The sequence below is a fragment of the Heptranchias perlo genome, chromosome 10 (genome assembly GCF_035084215.1).
Source record: "Heptranchias perlo isolate sHepPer1 chromosome 10, sHepPer1.hap1, whole genome shotgun sequence".
Classification (NCBI taxonomy): Eukaryota; Metazoa; Chordata; class Chondrichthyes; order Hexanchiformes; family Hexanchidae; genus Heptranchias; species Heptranchias perlo.
In genome coordinates, this window is record NC_090334.1 from 7,498,505 (window position 1) to 7,518,738 (window position 20,234).

Sequence of the window (20,234 nt, forward strand, 5' to 3'; positions counted from 1 at the left end):
ATGCTGGCTGCTCGCTCGCTCACTGAGCCAGTTGGTACTTTCTAGTTGACCCTGGGCTGAACTTTGCACCTCACACCAAGATTGTCGTCTTCCAGGTCGAAAACACTGCATGATTCTGTGTTGCTACCTCCTCTGCTGAAACCATAGAAAAGATACAGCGCAGAAGGGGGCCATTCGGCCCATCGTGTCCGCGCCGGCTCGAAGAACAACTAGGTGCCCATTCTAATCCCACCTTCCAGCACCCGATCCGTAGCCCTGCAGCTTACGGCACTTTAGGTGCAGGTCCAGGTCCAGGTACTTTTAAAAAGAGTTGAGGGTCCCTGCCTCTACCACCAATTCGGGCAGTGAATTCCATACACCCACGACCCTCGGGGTAAAAAAGTTTTTCCTCGAGTCCCCTCTAATCCTTCCGCCAATCAGCTTAAATCTATGTCCTCTAGTTCTTGAACTCTCCGCTAGGGGAAACAGGTACTTCCTGTCTACTCTATCCAAGCCCCTCAAAATTTTGTACATCTCAATCAAGTCTCCCCTCAGCCTCCTCTGCTCCAAGGAAAACAACCCCAGCCTATCCAATCTCTCCTCGTAGCTTCAATTTTCAAGCCCTGGCAGCATTCTTGTAAATCTTCTCTACACTCTCTCCGGAGCAATTACATCCTTCCTGTAATGTGGTGACCAGAACTATGCAAAATACTCCAGCTGTGGCCATATCAGGGTTTTATACAGTTCCATCATTACATCCCTGCTTTTGTATTCTATACCTTGGCTAATAACAGAGAGCATTCCATACAGGAACAGAGGAACAGGAGTAGGCCATTCAGCCCCTCGTGCCTGCTCCACCATTTGATAAGATCATGGCTGATCTGTGATCTAACTCCATATACCTGCCTTTGGCCCATGTCCCAAAATACCTTTGGTTGCCAAAAAGCTATCTATCTCCGATTTAAATTTAGCAATTGAGCTAGTATCAATTGCCGTTTGCGGAAGAGAGTTCCAAACTTCTACCACCCTTTGCTTGTAGAAATGTTTTCTAATCTCGCTCCTGAAAGGTCTGGCTCTAATTTTTAGACTCTGCCCTCTACTCCTAAAATCCTCAACCAGCGAAAATAGTTTCTCTCTATCCACCCTATCTGTTCCCCTTAATATCTTATAAACTTCGATCAGGTCACCCCTTAACCTTCGAAACTCCAGAGAATACAACCCCAATTTGTGTAATCTCTCCTCGTAACTTAACCCTTGAAGTCCGGGTATCATTCTAGTAATCCTACGCTGCACTCCCTCCAAGGCCAATATGTCCTTCCGAAGGTGCGGTGCCCAGAACTGCTCTCAGTACTCCAGGTGCGGTCGAACCAGGGTTTTGTATAGCTGTAGCATAACTTCAGCCTCCTTGCACTCTAGTCATCTAGATATAAAGGCCAGCATTCCATTAGCTTTATTGATTATTTTCTGCACCTGTTCATGACACTTCAATGATCTATGTTCCTGAACCCCTAAGTCCCTTTGGATGTCCACTGTTTTTAACTTTTCACCATTTAGAAAGTACCCTGTTCTATCCTTTGTTGATCCAAAGTGGATGACCTCAAATTTGTCTACATTGAATTCCATTTGCCACAGTTTTGCCCATTCACCTAATCTATCAATATCGCTTTGTAATTTTATGTTTTCATCTACACTGCTTACAATGCCACCAATCTTTGTGTCATCGGCAAACTTAGATATGAGACTTTCTATGCCTTCATCTAAGTCGTTAATAAATATTGTGAATAATTGAGGCCCCAAGACAGATCCCTGCGGGACTCCACTAGTCACATCCTGCCAATGTGAGTACCTACCCATTATCCCTACTCTCTGTCGCCTTTCGCTCAGCCAACTTCCGAACCAAGTCCATACATTTCCCTCGATTCCATGGGCTTCTATCTTAGCTAACAGTCTCTTATGTGGGACCTTATAAAAATGCCTTCTGGAAGTCCATATAAATAACATCCATTGACATTCCCCTGTCCACTACTTTAGTCACCTCTTCAAAAAAATTCAATCAGGTTTGTCAGGCACAACCTACCTTTCACAAATCCATGCTGGCTCTCTCGGATTAACTGAAAATTCTCGAGGTGTTCAGTCACTCTATCCCTGATTATAGACTCCAGCATTTTCCCCACAACAGATGTTAGGCTAACTGGTCTATAATTCCCTGGTTTCCCTCTCCTTTCTTAAAAAGCAGAGTGACATGTGCAATTTTCCCATCTAGAGAACTTTGAAAGATTATAGTTAGGGCATCTGCAATGTGCTCACCTACTTCCTTTAAAATCCTGGGATGGAAACCATCTGCTCCTGGGGATTTGTCACTCTTTAGTGCTATTATTTTCTTCATTACTGTTGTTTTACTTATGTTAATTTTATCGAGTCCCTGTCCCTGATTCAATATTAGTTTTCTTGGGATTTCCGGCATGCTATCCTCTTTTTCTACTGTAAATACTGACACAAAGTAATTATTCAACATGTCCGCCGTTTCCCCATTGTCAATGACAATATCCCAACTTTCAGTTTTTAAGGGGCCAACACTGCTCCTGACCACCCTCTTTTTCTTAATATAACTATAAAAGTTCTTTGTATTGGTTTTGTTATCCCTTGCAAGTTTCTTTTCATACTCTCTTTTTGTAGCTCTTACTATCTGTTTTGTGACCCTTTGTTGATCTTTGTATCTTTCCCATTTGCCAGGATCTGTACCATTTTTGTATGCCCTTTCCTTACGTCTTATACTGTCCCTTACCTCTTTAGTTGTCCATGGCTGTTTTTTTTGGCAAGTACAGTTCTTGCCCCTCAGGGGTATAAACCGATTCTGTATCACGTTAAATGTTTCTTTAAACATTTTCCACTGATCATCAGTCGTTTTACCCATTAACAGATTTGCCCAGTTTACGGTGGACAGTCTCTGTCTCATCCCATTGAAGTCGGCCTTACCCAAGTCTAGAATCTTAGCAGCTGATTCACTTTTTTCCCTTTTCAAACACTACATTGAACTCGATCGCGTTATGATCGCTATTGGAGAGATGTTCACGCATAGTTAAGCTGTTAACTAAATCTGGTTCATTGCTCATTACTAAATCTAGTATGGCTTTCCCCCTTGTTGCCTCTCTGACATACTGCTGTAGAAAACTATCCCAAACACACTCAAGAAATTCACTACCTTTCTGACAGTTGCTAGTCTGCTTTTCCCAATCTATGTGAAGGTTAAAGTCCGCCATTAAGACCACTATGCCTTTCTTACACGCTTGTCTAATCTCTGTATTTATACAATCTAGCTCTTCAGAGCTGCTGCTCGGGGTCCTATACACAACTTCCACTATAGTCTTAGATCCTTTCCTATTTCTCAATTCAACCCATAAGGTCTCTGTTGGCTGCTTACCTCTCGTTATACCCTCCTTTATCATTGAAGTGATTTCATCTCTAATCATTAAGGCTACTCCTCCCCCTCTTCCATTTTCCCTATCTCTCCTGTAGACCTTATAACCTGGTTTATTTAGTTCCCAATCCTGACCCATCCTGCAGCCGTGTCTCAGTAATAGCTATCATGTCATACCCTCCGATTTGAATTTGAACTTGTAGTCCATTTAATTTATTCCTTGTACTCCGTGCATTTGTATATCGAACTCTTAGTTGGGCCACATACTCTAGCCTGACCTTCAGCTTTGATGCTGGGTTAATTGCTTTACGCCTTCTAGTTTTCACTTTATCTGTAGTGCCTAAAGTACCCATTGATATCATCTTGGAGTCTCCAGCTATCCTCTTCACTATCAACTACACGCCCAATTTTTGTGTCGTCTGCAAATTTGCCAATCTTGCCCCCTATATTCAAGTCCAAATCATTAATGTATAACACAAACAGCAAGGGACCCAACACTGAGCCCTGTGGCACACCACTGGAGACGGATTTCCATTCGCAAAGACATCCATCGACCGTTACCCTGTGTTTCCTGTTACTGAACCAATTTTGGATCCATTTCGCCACATTTCCCTGTATCCCATGGGCTTTTACCTTTCTGACCAGTCTGCCATGTGGGACCTTGTCAAATGCCTTACTAAAATCCATGTAGACAACATCCACTGCACTACCCTCTTCAATCCTCCTTGTCACTTCCTCAAAGAATTTAATCAGATTTGTAAGGCATGACCTTCCCTGAACAAATCCATGCTGACTATCCCTGATTAAACCATGCCTTTCCAAGTGACAGTTTATCCTATCTCAGTATTGATTCTAATAGTTTGCCCACCACCGAGGTAAGACTGACCGGCCTATAATTGTTCGGCCTTTCCCTTCTTCACACCTGCACACCTTTACAAGCCCAAAAATTAATTTCTCCAACATTCTCCATGCCAACCTCTTTGCCTTCATAAACTTCAGCTACACCAGAACTCTGAAGCCGAGTCCTCTCCCAAACAAAGCCCCGCTATCCTTACCCAACTGCACAGAAAATCAACACCCAAGATTTTGTTGAGTCAGCCGTCTCAATTTCTCCACTACCCTCACTTGCTTACTCCAACGTATCTCCCTCTGAACTTGCAGCACTCTGTTTGTCAGGTCCAATCCTGACATTGTCATTAAACCTGCCGACAAGAAAGGTACTCTTGCAGAGGTTGTATGCCAACTCACTGACATCTCTTCCCGGACCATGACCCCACCACCAAACATCAAGCCGTTGTTTCCCAGACAGTCACTGACCTCCCCTCCTCTGGAGAGCTCCAACCTCGCACAGCCTGCTTCTGCCTTCTTCCCAAGATCCACAAACAGGACGTCCCGGTAAACCCATTGTTTTAGCCTGTTCCTGCCCAATAGAACTTTTTTCTTCTTATTTCATCGCTCTTTTCCCCCCTTCTCCAATCTCTTCCGACCTACATTCTCGACTCTTCTGCGCCCTCCACTACTTTAACAATTTCCCAGCCCTAACCGTCTCCTTTTCACCATGGGCATTCAGTCCCTCTACACCTCCATCCCCACCAGGATGGCCTGCAAAAGAGCAGCTTTGATAAAAGGTCATCAACCTGAAACATTAACTCTCTTTCTTTCTCCACAGATGCTGCCTGACCTGCTGAGTGTTTCCAGCATCTTCTGTTTTTATTACCCAAGATCTCGTTGATGCTTTCAAATCCTTCTATTGCTTTTCCCAAACCTATTCGGGGAATCTTTTCAAACCCTACATCCCAGCCTGTGCCTTGTAGCATATTCTTCTGACTCCAGATTATTGTTTGTTCCTTGCCCCCTGCAGTGCACCTCAAGACCAATCTTTCAGCCACTGTGCTCCTGCGCTCTGGAATTCTGTTCCAAAACCACTCCCTCTTGCAACCTACTTCCTTGCTTTTAAAGGACAACACTTGCCCATTCCTTCTCTTGCTAAATGTCCACTCCTTCCTTTTGAGGTGCTCTTTTACATGAGGAATGCTATATAAATGTACATTAGTGGTTATAGATCTGTCACTGTTGACGGGATTAATTAGAATCATAGAATTACAGAATCATAGAATCGTACAGCACAGAAGGAGGCCATTTGGCCCATTGTGCCTGTGCTGGCTTTTTGAAATAGCTATCCAATTAGTCTCATTCCCTTGCTCTATCCCCATAGTCCTGCAAATTTCTCATTTTCAAGTATTTATCCAGTTCCCTTTTGAAAGTTACTGTTGAATCTGTTTCCACCGCCCTTTCAGGCAGTGCATTCCAGATCATTACAACTCACTGTGTAAAAAAAAAAATTCTCCTCGTCACCCCATCTCATTCTTTTTGCCAATTACCTTAAATCTGTCTCCTCTGGTTACTGACCCTCCTGCCAGTGGCAACGGTTTCTCCCTATTTACGCTATCTAAACCCCTCATAATTTTGAACATCTCTATTAAATCTCCCCATAACCTTCTCTGCTCTAAAGAGAACAATCCCAGCATCACTAGTCTCTCCACATAACTGAAGTTACTAGTCTAGTAAATCCCTTTCTAAGACCTTGACATCCTTCCTAAAGTATGGTGCCCATACTTGGACACAATATTCCAGTTGAGGCCTAACCAGTGATTTATAAAGGTTTAGCATAACTTATTTGCTTTTATACTGTATGCCTCTATTTCCCTGGAGAGTAGGAGGTTTAGGGGTGATCTTATAGAAGTCTATAAAATAATGAGGGGCATAGATAAGGTCGATAGTCAAAATCTTTTCCCAAAGGTAGGGGAGTCTATAACGAGGGGGCATAGATTTAAGGTGAGAGGGGAGAGATACAAAAGGGTCCAGAGGGGCAATTTTTTCACTCAAAGGGTGGTGAGTGTCTGGAACGAGCTGCCAGAGGCAGTAGTAGAGGCGGGTACAATTTTGTCTTTTAAAAAGCATTTGGACAGTTACATGGGTAAGATGGGTATAGAGGGATATGGGCCAAGTGCAGGCAATTGGGACTAGCTTAGTGGTATAAACTGGGCGACATGGACATGTTGGGCCGAAGGGCCTGTTTCCATGTTGTAAACTTCTATGATTCTATTATAAAGCCAAGAATCCTGTATGCTTTTTAACAGACTTATCAACCTGTCCCACCAACTTGGAGGTGATAACTTAATAGCATGGCACAAGAAGCATCTCACACACATTAAATTATGTGGGCCTAAGTGAGTGGTACCAATACACTAAGAAAACATGGCCAATGACCGCACTGGGAGGGAAGAAAATGAAGGGAGACATCTAGTGTCCAGGTTTAGGTGGTGGTAGGGAATAGGGAGTTGCCAACCTGCTGTCTCAGATGGAAATGATGTACACTATGGGTCCCCATAAAGGGCAAGAGGGAGAAAAATGCCTTCAAAATGGATAATATGGTCCACTTTTCATTGAGTTTTTTTTTGCTTGATAAAATTCAAATAATCCAGTAGTAGAAATTAAGCAATTTTAAAAGAACAGCACAGTAGTCTATTTTTGCACAATTTCAATTTGAATTCACAGATAATTGGAATTAAGCAATTTAAGCAAGGCATGGACTGTATTATCCCAGAAAGTGCAACCAAATTCAAGGATGTAGTTTGGTCAAGCTTTGTTGGAAGATTAACAAAAAGCAACAGCAACTTGCATTTATATTGCACCTTTAACATCAAAACAAAAGTCCAAAGGTGTTTCACAGGGACGTGATGAAAAAATGAACAACGGGTCAAAGAAGGAGATGTTAGGGTGACCACAAGCTTGGTCTATGAGGTGGGTTTCACGGAGTGTCTTAAAGGAGGAGAGGGAGGTGGAGAGACAATGGGGTTTAGGGAGGGATTTCCAGACTGTGGAGCCTAGCTGGCTGAAAGCACAATGCCATTGGTCATAAGGAGGGGTGACGCACAAGATGCCAGAATCAGAGGAATGGAGAGTTCATGGGTGGGTTGGAGGAGGTTACAGCGATGGGGGCAAGGCCATGAAGGGATTTAAATAGAATGAGAATTTTAAGTTTGAGTTGTTGCGGGATCTAGAGCCAATGTAGACCAGTGAGGACAGGACTGATGTGTGAGTGGGATTTGGTTCAGGGTAAGGTATGAGCTGCAGAGTTTTGGATGTGCTGAAGTTCATGAAGGGTGGAGGATGGGAGATCAGGCAGGTTGGCTTTGGAACAGTCAAGTCTAGAGGTGACATGGATAGATGGATAAGGCATGGATAAGGGTTTCAGCAGATTAGCTGAGGCAGGGGTGGGGCGGCAGCCAGCGATGTTATGGAGGTGGAAGCAGGCGGCCTTTGTGATGGAGGGGATATGGGGTCACAAAATCAGCTCAGTGCTGAATATTGCAAACAGTCTGGTTCAATTTGAGACATTGAATGTGGAGGGGGATGGAACATAGGAACAGGAGTAGGCCTTTCAACCCCTCAAGCCTGTTCCTCCATTCAATTAGATCATGGCTGATCTGTATCTTAACTCCATCTACCCGTTTGGTTCCATAATCCTTAATACGCATGCCTAACAAAAATCTATCAATCTCAGTTTTGAAATTTTCAATTGATCCCCAGCCTCAACAGCTTTTTGGGGGAAGAGAGTTCCAGATTTCCACTCATCGTAAAAAAAAAATCTCAATTAGATTACCCCTTAATCTTCTATACATGGGAATACAGGCCTAGTCTGGATTGGAGAATTGGTACATATTGATGAGTTGCATGTTTCGGGAGTGGCTTTGCTGGCTACACTTTCATCTCTGTGCTTGAATGCAGCATAGCCTGATGAAAGTCTACGCTTTTTTGCTGGATGATATGTATGAAATGAGTTTTGCCGTCTCAACCTGGATCTGACTAGACGTGAGCCTTCAGCACAAAACGGCTCCTAATTCAAGATGAACTAGCACTCAGTCCATGAGGCTAGTGTAGAGTAGAATGGAGCTAACAGGTGATTCCTCAGCTCTTAACTGAGTCCGGTTGTCTGTAGTAAATCTCCACTTCCAGCAAGTGGCACTGTAATACTGCAACTCTCAGTTTTCCTAAAAGTGTTTAAAACTGAGGCAGGATGGTTCAATTAACAGCAAAATCCAGGGAAGGCTGCAGAAGTACTCAAAAGGGACTGCAAATTCTTCAGGTTAAAACTTATTTGTTTAATTCCAATAAATTGTAACATTGCTGCTGTTAATCAGGATAACTGTGGTCACCATAATCTTGCTGTGCTCATTTTTTGAAGTCAATTGATTTTCATGCTAATAGTTCATTGGTTCTCATCCTTCCCACCCTCCCCAATGGGCCCTAGTGACTTGGTTATTGCGGTATTAAACCATGCAGATCAGAAGGTTCCAGGTTCCACCCTTGGTCTGCGTTGAGTTAGCTGGATCCCGGCCTGGGCACTGTTTGGGATACCAGAGTTAGTCCTTAGGTTGGGAAGGAGAAAATGAGCCAGGGTTCCTCATCCTTATCCAGAGACTCCTGTTCGGTATCTGGACAGCATCGGACCTGATTTGTTCCCCATCCCCCCACTGAGTGGAACAGCCTGCTAGCACTTACTGTCTTGGAAGAGGCTGCTAGGACCCGTGACACTGTATTCTGGCAAGAGTCAGCACCCTCAGGAAAAGATTGGTAGGGTGGAATAAAATATTCTAATATGTAGCCCCTGTACATTTCCACCTTGAGTTTTTATCTGAAGATCTAGTTTTCACCCCTGCTATTTGTGAGCTTTACCTGGGGTATTGTATTGAAGTTCTGTGTCTGCACCGTAAAGTTGAGCCCATTGAATGCAATGCATTTTTTAAAAAATTCGTTCATGGGATGTGGGCGTCGCTGGCGAGGCCGGCATTTATTGCCCATCCCTAATTGCCCTCGAGAAGGTGGTGGTGAGCCGCCATGTTGAACTGCTGCAGTCCGTGTGGTGAAGGTTCTTCCAGTGCAGTTAGGTAGGGAGTTCCAGGATTTTGACCCAGTGACGATGAAGGAACAGCGATATATTTCCAAGTCGGGATGGTGTGTGACTTGGAGGGGAATGTGCAGGCGGTGTTGTTCCCTTGTGCTTGCTGCCCTTGTCCTGCTAGGTGGTAGAGGTTGCGGGTTTGGGAGGTGCTGCCGAAGAAGCCTTGGCGAGTTGCTGCAGTGCATCCTGTGGATGGTACACACTGCAGCCACAGTGCGCTGGTGGTGAAGGGAGTGAATGTTTCGGGTGGTAGATGGGGTGCCAATCAAGCGGGCTGCTTTATCCTGGATGTGTCGAGCTTCTTGAGTGGTGTTGGAGCTGCACTCATCCAGGCAAGTGGAGACTATTCCATCACATTCCTGACTTGTGCCTTGTAGATGGTGGAAAGGCTTTGGGGAGTCAGGTGGCGAGTCACTCTCCGCAGAATACCCAGCCTCTGACCTGCTCTTGTAGCCGCAGTATTTACGTGGTTGGTCCAGTTAAGCTTCTAGTCAATGGTGACCTCCAGGATGTTGATGGTGGGGTATTCGGCGATGGTAATTCCGTTGAATGTCAAGGGGAGGTGGTTAGACTCTCTCTTGTTGGAGATGGTCATTGCCTGGCACTTGTCTGGCACGAATGTTACTTACCAATTATCAGCCCAAGCCTGATGCTGTCCAGGTCTTGTTGCAGCGGGCACAGACTGCTTCATTACTTGAGGGGTTGCGAATGGAACTGAACACTGCAATCATCAGCGAACATCCCCATTTCTGACCTTATGATGGAGGGAAGGTCATTGATGAAGCAGCTGAAGATGGTTGGGCCTAGGACACTGCCCTGAGGAACTCCTGCAGCAATGTCTTGGGGCTGAGATGATTGGCCTCCAACAACCACTACCATCTTCCTTTGTGCTAGGTATGACTCCAGCCACTGGAGAGTTTTCCCCCTGATTCCCATTGACTTCAATTTTACTAGGGCTCCTTGGTGCCACACTCAGTCAAATGCTGCCTTGATGTCAAGGGCAGTCACTCTCACCTCACCTCTGGAATTCAGCTCTTTTGTCCATGTTTGATTCAAGGCTGTAATGAGGTCTGGAGCCGAGTGGTCGTGGCAGAACCCAAACTGAGCATCGGTGAGCAGGTTATTGGTGAGTAAGTGCCGCTTGATAGCACTGTCAACGACACCTTCATCACTTTGCTGATGATTGAGAGTAGACTGATGGGGCGGTAATTGGCCGGATTGGATTTGTCCTGCTTTTTGTGGACAGGACATACCTGGGCAATTTTCCACATTGTCGGGTAGATGCCAGTGTTGTAGCTGTACTGGAACAGTTTGGCAAGAGGCGCGGCTAGTTCTGGAGCACAAGTCTTCAGCACTACAGCCGGTATGTTGTCGGGGCCCATAGCCTCTGTTGTATCCAGTGCACTCAGCCGTTTCTTGATATCACATGGAGTGAATCAAATTGGGTGAAGACTGACTTCTGTGATGGTGGGGATATCGGGAGGAGGCTGAGATGGATTATCTACTCGGCACTTCTGGCTGAAGATGGTTGCACTATTCTTTTACACTAAAACAATTCTTTCTTGGGCAGTGCTCACAGTGCAGATTTTCAGGGACGGGAACGTTATATCGTGTAAAACACTACATATTTGTCCGCTGCTAAAGCGTAGGTACGTGTCTTTTATGAATCCAGGTCTGCCATAGATACCTTTTTGTGTTTCAGTGACGTCTGTTGTTCCTGTAAGCAGTCTGAGCACCTTAGTTTTATTGGAGTTGACTCACATTGCCCTGTACCTACTTATAAAATAGCGTGACCCAGGGGTGTAACAATAGAACCCTCTTATGTCCTGAACCTGAAACTCTTTCTTTTGCATGTGTATTTATTCAATCTCCGAAGGCACACCGAGTGAACACTAGATGAGGCAAGGCTTGGTTTGAATTAAGTTGCTCTATTCCACAGTACAGAGCAATAAGCAGATTCACTTAGTTCAATCAATGCAGCTTAACTCTGCATAATAGGATGAAAATAATGGGGTACACACTGCTACCCCACTTCAATGAATAATTTTGCTTAATTTAAACAGAGAAACTCATCTGCATGCTGCCTTTTTGAGTGCCCGTTCTGTTCCATCTGCAGCTTCTGTCGCAAAAACTAAATTGTTTCTTGGTATCATGACAATCTACTTTATTCCTGACTGTTCACAGTTTGTTTGAAGGTTTTTGATCTCTTTCTCAGTGGGTGTGAGGTGTTTATCAATTATGGAGACAAACTATGGAATTACTGCTTATTTACATTTTGAAAAAACATCATGGTTAATTCATTAGCATGTTAACTACCTATGTTCTAGGACCGCTTTTAAAAAAAAATTTGGGGTTAATACACCATCCTTTTATAAAATAACAAGTAAAACAACTCTTTCCAAATCCTTTCTGTGTAAAAATGTTCAAAAATTCTGAAACATGACTTCAAGGTTACAAGATGTGATTTATGTTAAGACCGGTTACATTTATTGAAGGGTTATTCAGACTTGAGATCAGAAGCTTGGCTTTGTTTGGAAGGTCAATGTTTGAGATTGCAGATATTGTGGCTCTGGTATTTAATGTACTGGAGTTTCTCTGTATATTGCAAGTGGTTGTGTTTGTTTCTTTACTGTTTTTTTGAAGTATGACAAATTTAAAATGGACATCACGTTCCACTGCGCCTGTCCATCTTCTCCCCTCCCCTCCCCTGCAAAAGCCGCTCTCTTCCTCACATGCGCCCTCTTCCCTTTTCCACATACGCCTGCTCTCCATTCACCCATGTCTTTAAAGCTGCCTTTGGGAGTTACATAATAAGCTTACTGCACTAAAGGGCTTATTTGTTTTTTTGAGGAAGCAGTAAACAATGCAGGCTCTATATCTCGGCACAGTTTGTAGCCAACTCTGTGAGTGATCCTTGATTGCATTTGCAGATGTAGGTATTGTACAGAGCAGCATTAATGGGTTTCATATGCCTGCACTTCAGTTAACCCAAGCAATCTGCCATGTGTGATGACAGCTGATTAGGTTTTTATTATCAGATGAGTCGCAGCTTGCGTTTGAGGAGAACTTGTGCAACCTGCTATTGTCGCATGTTTGAACCAGGCAGTTAAACCGACAAGTGAGTTTCACCACCTCTGTCACGTAATACAGACTTGCATGTTTTGCCAGTTTTCTTTCCTCCTACTCAACAAGGCATTGACTCCTGGTTGGGGTATGGTGCCAGAGGCACTGATAACCCTCCAGCATCTTGCTGAAGCGCCATTCTTCCAGTATCAGACTGGAGAGTGTGCTAGCTTGTAGGGAGAGGGCAATGTCACAGCACACTCTGATCCTGCCCTAACTCAACGTCTGCGAACAGGCATGCGTCCAGTAGGAAATACTGGATAGCGATCATGACTAGAAGCTCTGGCTAATTTTCTTCCCCCCTCACAGCTCCTCCACATCCCAAACGCAAGGCACTGAAGCACTTGTACTCCTGTACCTGGGATATTCTGATCCATATGGCTTTACCTACTGAGACATCTGGGGCACTTCCAAAAGACAAAGTAAAACTTGTATTTAATATATGGAAAATAAACTGTGGCTGGGCGAAATACATGAAGTGTGGGTGGGTTCACCCTCTGCAATCAAAATAGTCGGTCTGACTGGAATGGTCAGTGGGCGGGGCCGGGTCCCAGACTGGTGATTGTTGGTCCGACTGTACTGGTCAGTGGTGCTGTTTTTGTTAGAACAGAGGAGAGTCTGGGGTAAATTATGAAGGATGGGACAGTGTGGCTAGAAGCAGACTGTTTCTAGCAATTTGAGGGGATCTAGAACCAGAGGACAAAAATTTAAACTTGAAGGTAAGAGATTTAGGACAGAGTGCCGGGGAGACTTTTTTTTTTATACAAAGGATTGTGAAGCTGTGGAATATACTGCCGGAGATAGTGATTTGAAGCAGAAACCACGTCAACATATAAGGACAGGTTATATAGTGATGGAAGGAAAGGAGAATAAAGGGATAGGGCAGTAGGGAGAGCATGTGGGATTAGGTCTACTGCTCGTAGCACAGGATAAGGGCTGGTTAGGCTGAACAGTCTATTTTCCTGTTGTAATTTCTATTTAATTCTGTAAATTCAGATGGTGTCATAAACCCTGGAGCAAAGCTCAAAAGGTTTCTCAAAGTTGTCCAAACCCCTGGATGATGTTGCTGCTTTGAACTCACTCCCAAACACCTTGTGCCTGCTCAACTGGGTGTAAAAGATCCTATAGGACTATGCGAAGAAGAGCAGGGGAGTACTCCCGGTGTCCTGGCCCACATTCATCCCTTAATCAAGACAGATGAACTGTTCAGTCATCTCATTTGTTGTTTGTGGGACCTTTCTGTGTGCAAATTGGCTGAAGCACTTACCTACAAAACAACATTGACCACATTCCAAAAGTAATTCACTGGCTGCGAAGCGCTTTGGGAGTTCCGGAGGACGTGAAAGTCAAGTCTGTCTTTCTTGCTTATAACGTACGCTTCCTGTAAATGTCTCACTTGCTTCCTGTCAGACTTTAGCATATTCTCTAATCACAGTGAGCAGCATCCTAGGAAATAAAAATATATTTATATTTTTAAGTTTCTAAAGATGAGGCTCACTGGTAGCATCCTGCCCATGAGTCGGAATGTTAGGTTTCGAGCCTCACTCCAGACGGACCCTGACGAGAGTTTTGGTCTCTGAATACTGGGTTGACATCCAGTGGGATACTTGCATCCGATGGGAGTGGAGTGGCAACCCCCCATTGCATCTAGCCGGCTGTCCTGGTAGGGAGTTGTGAGGCTAATGACCTGTCCACATAAAAAGGAACTCAGTAATGGAAACCACCCAGAGTACGATCTACTGGATGTAAAGCAGTGAAAGAAATGCGTTGCCTCGTGTCGCGAGGCACGGAACAGGAGAAGAAGACAGCTGAATTTCACTTGCTTTCTTGAGTTTAGGTTTAGCCTCATGCTGTTAGTCAAAGTGATTCCATATGGCAATAGTATTGAGAGGAGTCCTGTTTGGAATGTACACCGGTATTGTATTGAAGGCTGGAGCCCATGTTGTGTCACTACTCTGGAACAGTGGGTGTTTTACACCTGGAACAGTGGGTGTTTTACACCTTAAACACTAGATCTGATGCTAATGGGGACCAGCTTCCTAACAACAGAATGGGTTGTACTAAGAAACAATACTGCAATTTATTGGTCAGTAATTGATGCAAGATAATGGACAGCTAGCAGATTCACAGATAAGCAACAAGGCACCAAGTCCCGTTCTCTCATCACCCCTGTGCTCGCTGACCTAATTTGGCTCCCGGTCCAGTAACACCTCGATTTTAAAGTTCTCATCCTTGTTTTCAAATCCCTCCGTGGCCTTGCCCCTCCCTATCTCTGTAACCTCCTCCAGTCCTAGAACCCTCCGAGATCTCTGCACTCCTCCAATTCTGGCCTCTTGCGCATCCCCGATTTTCATCGCTGCACCTTTGGCGGCCGTGCCTTCAGCTGCCTAGGCCTTGACCTCTGGAATTCCCTCCCTAAACCTCTCCTGCTCCCTCTCCTTTTAAGATGCTCCGTAGAACCTACATCTTTGACTGAGCTTTTGGTCACTTGTCCTAATATCTCCTTATGTGGCTCTGTGTAAAATTTTGTTCGATAATCACTCCGGTGAAGCACCTTGGGACATTTTACTACATTAAAAGCACAATATAAATGTAAGCTGCTGAAAGATCCACGTAAATGAACAGTTAAAAATAACTCCCTCCCCAAAGTGCCTGTGACATGTCAGACCGGATGATCTTTGACCGCTGAGCCTGGGGAACTACCAAGCAACCTGGGGATGCTTCCTACAAGACCTTCCTGCCCCCTATTCTAAATATCGGAATATGTACACATATGGGAAGTAGCAGGATGATACAATAGGACAGACAGGAATACACAGGCCTCATTCCTGGCGCCAGAAGAATAGTGACCCAACCCAATGACGCCTGAGACAGGGCCAGGTAGCCTGCTCATTGCAATAGAGGGGAGTACTCGGCTATAAATCTTCCCTCCTCGTAGTCATATATGCCCTGGAATCCTAGGAGTCCATGGGCGCATTACAGGGGGACTGTGAGGTCAAACCTTCTGTCTATTTGTCATTGAATATCTGTATTTATTGACCTACTGGCACGTTATTTCTGCTGCCACATATATACTAATTTTAAGCAGTTTTCAGCAACAATATGACAGTTTTCCTTTGGGTGATGGTAGTATAGTGGTTAGGTTACTGGATTAGTAGTTCAGAGGCCTGGACTAATAATCCAAGGAACGAGTTCAAATTCCACCATTGCAGTTTGAGAATTGAATTCAGTTCTTTTTTAGGGAAGGAAACCTGCCGTCCTTACCTGATCGGGCCTATATATGATTCCAGTCCCACATCGAAGTGGTTGAAACTCAATTGGACCAGCCACATACATTCCATGGCTACCAGGGCAGGTCAGAGGCTGGGTATTCTGCGCCGTGTGACTCACCTGACTCCACAAAGCCTCCACCATCTACAAGACACAAGTCAGGAGTATGATGGAATACTCTCCACTGGCCTGGATGGGTGCAGCTGCCCCGACGCTCAAGAAACTCGATACCACCCAGGACAAAGCAGTCTGCCTGATCGGCACTTCATCCAATAGCCTAAACATCAACCCCTTCCACCTCCGGCAAACCGTGGCTGCAGTGTGTACTATCTACAGAATGCACTGCAGCAAGTCATGAAGGATTCTTTGGCAACACCTCCCAAACTCTCAACCACCTAGAAGTATGAGGGCAGCAAGTGCATAGGGATGCCATCACCTCCAAGTCACACACCACCCTGGCTTGAACATATATCGCTGTTCCTTCATTGTTTCTGGGTCAAAATCGTGGAATTCCCTACCTAACAATGCTGTGGGAGCACCTTCATCACAGAGGCTGCAGAGGTTCAAGAAGAAGGCTCACCTCCACCTTCTCAGGGCAAGTAGGGATGGACAATAAATGCCGGCCTTGCCAGTGACACCCACATCCCGAAGAATGATTTCGAAAAAAAAGTTTCCTTCCCTAAAGGACAATCCAACAGCTTCATGGTCACTTTTACTGATACGAGTATCTAACTATGCAAAACCTGATCTGGGAGTGCTTGATGCTGACATTGGATGCCTGAAATGTAAAAAGTTCCATTGACCACTGTGAATATCCCTCATCTGCACGAATGCAAAATTCACCAATTTAAAAAAATTGAAGTAAAAACAATATATTCTTTGCAATTCAATGTCTTGTGTGTATATTTTTAAAGTGGGCTTTATTGCGAGTCCCTGGCTAGGTGCCAGGCCTGTGCGTGTGAGACCCAATACAGGAAGTGTCTGAGTGGCATTGTGTACTTTTACCCTGTTTTCCTGTATATTTGTCTAGGGTATGAACTGATCCTTGTGATAAGAGGATCTGTGACACATTTAACCCCATCAATCCCTCGTTACTCTCGAGTCTGATTTAAGCCTTGACAACCAAGTAGTTTACAGTAGACATTTCAGTGTTGTCACCAGGTTTATTTAGCAGATAGGCAGCAATATACAATGGAAAAAATAGTTGCTTTAATGTTAGGCGATATGCTCCTTGTGTAGTCTTAATTCATTGATTCAAATTATACCCATCGAAACCACCAGGTACTCACCAGTACTTCACCCTCGTGTTAAACAGTGCAAAACACTCTCCAGACACAGTGCAATTTTGGGAGGACAGAATCTGTAATTGTATTTGGTATGTTTTTCCACATATCTATAGTATATTAAAAATGATGGAAATTGCTATGTAATCTTGTCAGTCTGTAATTACATCCTCCAACCAGTGGTTTTATGTCTTGCAGCTCCTTAGCCCATGCTCCAATGTTACAATCAACTATACTTACCTACTTCCCAAATTACCACCAAATTGGCGATTTAATTGTAAATAATATCAAATCGAAGTATGATTATATGAAAATAAGGACAGAATGCATGAGGACTGAATTAAGTTCATTTAAGTCCCCCTCCACCTGAAGTCTATACTTGGTCGTGACTCATGTGTGCAATGCCATGGGAGATCAACTAGTATTTAACATATATTAAGTTCTTGCATATGGCAAGCACTTCCTTTAGTGTCGCGTTAACTTGGTGCTGCCACACTTGGTTGATGAAAGCCCTATTTTTAAAAAAAAAACAGCGTATGAACAATGCTACGGGAGATCTGCTAGTTATATGTAAATGTCACAAGCCCACCACTACTTGTCACTGAAATCTGAGTAACTGTGTGTGCTACGCTGTTCTGAGTGTTAGCCCGACCCCTCAAACTCAGCAGAGCATTCTCTGTATGCCGCTTTACCAATCCTGGCCGTGAAAGGCACCACGCTCCTCCAACATCGAGAGGGTGCGTGGAAGCGGGAAGATCTCCCAAAAAAAAGTGGAAGGAGAGAAAATGCTTTGAAAGGGAATATCGCCCTCATGTTTTAAATGATTTTTCTTGCACAGAGAGTTCCCAATCTCAGCCAGGTTGAGTGAGAGGCTTTGAATTGAAGGGAGGTGTTACCCCTCAAAGAGGAAACTCTTAGCACGAGTCAACCTTCAGCACTCAGGGCAGCATCGACAGAGGGCTGGGGACAGTGTTACCTGCTGGGCTTTATGCCAGAAGCAACAATACAGGCAAATTTGGGGACAAAGTGAGAAATAGAGGAGAAAAAATACACTTTTTTTAAAAAAAGGAGTATGTGTCTGGAGCGGGAGGTGGGGGGTGGTTGTTAAATACATCAGTGAGTAAATGCACCACCTGATTCACTGAGCCACTCGGATCAGAAGGTCCTAGGTTAAGTCCCTGATCTGTGCTGGGTTATCAGATCTTAGCCGGGGCAGCGCTGGGCTTCTATAATTGACCTCAGCACCCCCGGATGAAGGAGGGGAAGGTCAACTGAGATTCCTACTCTCATCATGCAGGAAGTCCAGCTGTAAAGTGTCATGTACAGAGTTCAGTTAACGTGTGGACTCATGGGGAGGGCAGGATCAGGCTGATGCCTCCACATTCGAATAGCCTGCCAATATCCATGGTTGAAGTTCACACATGTAGAATAGCCACTTGGGTGAAGTATTGGAGAACTATCTGCACCTGGGGAACCGTACCCCAGCAAGAATCACCATTCCTGGGAGGGCGGGGGTCAGGGTTCCTCGTGATTCCTTTCAGACCTATTTTCTCAGCAGTGTGCACTCACCCTGCTGTGTGTTCTGCTTGGATTCGTACTATAGTGGACTGAAGGAAGAGACTGAGCACAGGCCAGTGACTGAACTCCTGCAATACTAAGAAATGACCAAAACCTCAGAAGCAGTATTTTATTAGTTACTTTGGCATGAGCTCAATGCAACATGAAATTGTACCAAAGAAACTGCAATGATGTACAAGTGGGAAAATGGGCAAACCATACAAGGACTGCCCTGATTCAATCCATAGTTTGTGCTGAGTTTGCTAATCTCAACCAGGGAGGAATGTGCAATAGGCCTCAGTCCCCCTAGAGTAGAGAGAGAAACAAAATCTGGGGATATGCTTCTGATTGCTGTCCAGTGACCTTGCTGGGTGAGGAGAGGACTGGGCTTGGCTGTGATGCGCCTACAGTCGAATGTCCTGACAACACTCTGGGTGGGGGGAGAAACAGGTTTAAAAAAAACTTTAAGAAAAACTCTTACAAATGGATTGCATTTGTGGGATGGTGGATGAGGTATTTGTAGTCACAATCTGAGTTCAGTTTTGTTTGACTATCAACATCTCACAGGTCAGATGAAGCCAAGGTATTGCACTGTACATTGCATTCCTGGGTCCATGCAGGACACATGAAGTTAGGCATGTGAACCTGCCAACCAACATAAATGTGGGAGACAACTTAAACATGAGATGCCATCTTGCGTTTCCCCCCCCCACCCCCGCCTCCCAATTCATCAGCCCCTGCAAAAGTATTTGCACAGTAATTGAGATAATTGCAACATGTTTATTTGATGTCCATAGCCTGCCTGAACAGTCTAGATCGATTATTTTTTGACCTATTGACCTGTTCTCTCTGTGACGTTACCGGGGCAGCCATTTTAGAATTGGATATTTCCACCTATCCCATCATGCATTTATTGTAGCACCACAGTAACCAGATATTTTTAAAATTGTGATTTACAAGGTAGCTGAGAAATGAATACTGTTACTGACAATTGTAAAGGACCGACAGTCTAGTCATATGTTTAGTTTAAAAATCCCGTGGCTGAAATTAAAACATGCAGTTCCTTTAGGACTATTTACCAACAAGGCCAGTCTGAGCTAATGCTACTGTATTGGTGACGGAGAGGAATCTGTCAATGGAGTGAAACAGCATTACTTGACAACAAAGCCTTCTGGCTCTAATGAAGGTGCTTTGTTACTTACAGAATCAACATGCTCATAGAACAGTGAGCATTGACAGTTAAATCATAGTGTATGTAACCACTCAATCTCTGGCCTCTTCCTGCCACCATTGCACTTGCCTATCAAATCTGTGCTTGGGGATTAGCTATCATAGTGGCACACTGTCCTTTCACCTCAAGATGGGGAGGTTTGATCCAGCCCAGACTGATGGGCTGAAAGTCTTCTCCCTCTGCCAGCTCTAAGGGTCCTGCATGAACTGCGTTTGCACAGCCTCAACCTAGTTCCTGGTTTTATGATCCCACAGCAAAACACGACCTCTAATTCAACAGTAAATTGACAGTGGTTGGTGAAAATTGAAATACCATGCTAGTACAGTTGGAGGTGCTCTTCAACATTGTTTACTTTGATGTATTTGATCTTGAAGGGCTTGTGCTGACACTGGCTGTCAAATTGGTTGT

At 44.4% G+C, this 20,234-nt stretch overlaps 1 protein-coding gene and 1 long non-coding RNA gene across 2 annotated transcripts in view; both read left to right on the top strand.

Moving 5' to 3' along the window:
• dnajc17 (DnaJ (Hsp40) homolog, subfamily C, member 17) overlaps nt 1–20,234 on the top strand; it is a 177,440-nt gene that overhangs the window by 9,816 nt on the left and 147,390 nt on the right. The gene's annotated exons all lie outside the window — the stretch shown is intronic.
• LOC137326263 (uncharacterized) lies at nt 13,380–17,177 on the top strand. The gene is made up of 2 exons (XR_010964152.1): nt 13,380–14,148; nt 15,727–17,177. It is a non-coding gene; the product is annotated as an uncharacterized lncRNA (long non-coding RNA).